This window comes from Nicotiana tomentosiformis, chromosome 1 (genome assembly GCF_000390325.3).
Source record: "Nicotiana tomentosiformis chromosome 1, ASM39032v3, whole genome shotgun sequence".
Lineage (NCBI taxonomy): Eukaryota > Viridiplantae > Streptophyta > Magnoliopsida > Solanales > Solanaceae > Nicotiana > Nicotiana tomentosiformis.
The window spans coordinates 92,107,800-92,110,362 of NC_090812.1; the positions used below are offsets into that span (position 1 = coordinate 92,107,800).

The 2,563-nt window shown below is 39.3% G+C and overlaps 1 non-coding gene across 1 annotated transcript; it reads right to left on the reverse strand.

The window, feature by feature from the left end:
* Positions 1-2,119: 2,119 nt before the first annotated feature.
* On the reverse strand, positions 2,120-2,226 carry LOC117275496 (small nucleolar RNA R71). Its single transcript, XR_004505677.1, has one exon. It is a non-coding gene; the product is annotated as a small nucleolar RNA R71 (small nucleolar RNA).
* Positions 2,227-2,563: the final 337 nt, after the last annotated feature.

Here is a 2,563-nt window from a genome sequence, read left to right on the forward strand (position 1 = left end):
TGTGTAGCAAGTGTAGTATGAGTGTGTACATCAACGCGTATCCAGTAAGTATTCTGATGGTAGGCTATAACTATGTATTTTGGCCACTTTTTGCACTCTAAATTGGTGAACTTTATTGATGTTTGAGCGTTAAAAGGTAGTAAATTGCTCTGAATGAGTATTTTATGCTTTACAGGAGCAATTCCGGTCTATAATGAGGTTAAGGACCATTTTTGAGCTGATATGGAGCGTTGAAGGCCAAGTAAAAGCTTATTGAATAAATTGAGAATTCGTTCGAGGATCAAAGGAGGTTAGCGCACTTAAAAAGAAGAACGAAGAAGAATGCAGAAAATTGCTCAGGTGCGCGGCCGCGCACTGGGCCACGTAAGTCAAGATGAAACTAGCCAAAGTGCGCGGCTAGATGCGCTGTCACCTGCGCAGGTGCGCGGCCGCGCACGTCCTTCCGAGAAAAAATATTTCAGGGCTAAAATTGTAATTTCGGAGGCGACTTCCCTTGACCTATATGAAGCCCAGCTCGTCCAAAAAGAGGGTATCTTGGTTTTTAGAAGAACTTTCAAGGCAAGAACATGCAAGGAGTAAGACAAAAGATTCGAAAACGAGTTTTTATCTTTTTTTTTCTTTCTAGTATTGGTGATGAATTCTTATATTGTGGTTGTGAAAACAATTATGAATAGCTAAATTCCGTATTCTAGGGTTTGATGGAACCTCTTGAAAGATGAATTTTTGTTGCGTTTAATATAAATTTGCCATTGGACTTTCTCTACTTGTTCAACTACGTGATTATTGTGGTTGATTGAAGGGCCCTCAATCGGTTATGCCTATTTAGTATGTATTACTTGGAAAAGGGTACATATTTAGGTAGTTGTTGAACAATATCACTCCTAATGTATTTGAGGAATCAATACAGAGGGTTTAACGGTGTGATTAGGAATAACAAAACCTTGGTGCGATCTTAGTGAGCGGTAAACTAGTGCTAGCTACCGTAGTTCGGAAGAATACATGTGGTAAATTATTGTATTTGCTCGGAAGAGAATTACGACACCTAAAGTGTTCATGATCGGTAGAGAGTATCTAGGCAAATTTATAGGAGACGTAGCAGAGAGGATTCCGATAAGAGGGAAAATCATAACCCTAGGCCTTTCCAATATGGTTTACAACATTTGCTTTGTTAGTAATAAAATTATAGCTTTTTAATTATCTCGTTGTTAGTTGATTAACACTCCACTCATTATTCAATATTTTTGGAAGTTGATTACTTGAATTCTAGTGAAACTAGCAGTTGTGATTAATATGTTAATTCCCTGTGAGATTCGACTCCGGACTTGTAAACCGGATTATATTTGCAACGACCGCTTAGTCCTTTTCATGAGGCATTGTTGGTCGTGATCAAATTTTGGCGCCATTGCCGGGGAGTTAACAGTGTTATTAATTGTAGCTAAAAGAAGTACTAGGATTCTTAGTTTAGTCAATTTTCTTCATTTTAAACTAATTATATTGAAAGTATAACGTTTGTAGTCTTGGGTGTTACAGGTGCATGCCTAGAAACTCCTCAAGGACTGGTGAATTGTTTGAAGCATTATCAGATCCTGAGAAAGCTTTCAAGGCATTAAATCGTGCAAAAAAGAAGAACAAACGACAACAGAACTCAATAGAACGAATCAAACTAGACATGGGTGACGTAATAGACAACCCAAACAACAAAAACAATGGGAATGACCCGAACAATCAGGGTGTGGAATCTCTTGTGCCAGAAGTAGCCTTATATGATTGGGCACAACCCACCGCTGAAATTCTGGTAACCGCAATTGCAGTCCCTCAGATACAAGCGGAGTCATTTCAAATCACAAATAACATGCTACATCTGCTGTAGAACAAGGGATTGTTCTCCGGGTCTTACATTGAAGATCCACAGCTGCATCTGAAAAACCTTTTGTCAATTTATGTCACTAAAAGGCAACCGAATGTGACACTAGAAGCAATTAGATTGTTATTGTTTCCATTCTCAATGACTGGAGAAGATCAAACTTGGCTTAATTCGCTCCCCATAAACTCCATCACCACTTGGGCGGAGTTAGTGAAGCAGTTCTTGAACAAGTTCTACCCACCTAATAAGACTGCCAAACAAGTTGATGAGATATTGATCTTTAGGCAGAAATCAGCTAAAACACTACAAGAAATGTGGGAGAGGTTCAAAGGGATGCTGGTTAAGTGTCCACATCATGGCATTCCAGATCAGATGTTGGGACAAAGATTTTACATGGGATTGGCAGATAGCTTGAAGGCCAACGTTGATGCTTCAGCAGGTGGAGCATTTTTGAGCAAATCATTTAGAGAGTGTAAAGTTCTGCTAGATAAAATGGCTCAAAACTCAGGATGGATGACAAGAGACTCTACAATCACTCCTATAGTTCATTCAGTGGCTTTGGATCCAAACAATTCCATAGCCGAGAATATGGCCACTCTGATGACGCAAATGAGTATCCTCACCAAGAAGATTGACGAATCAGGCCAGAATCAGGTACACATAGTTAACACGACTAATGGAGACTTATGTACACCATGT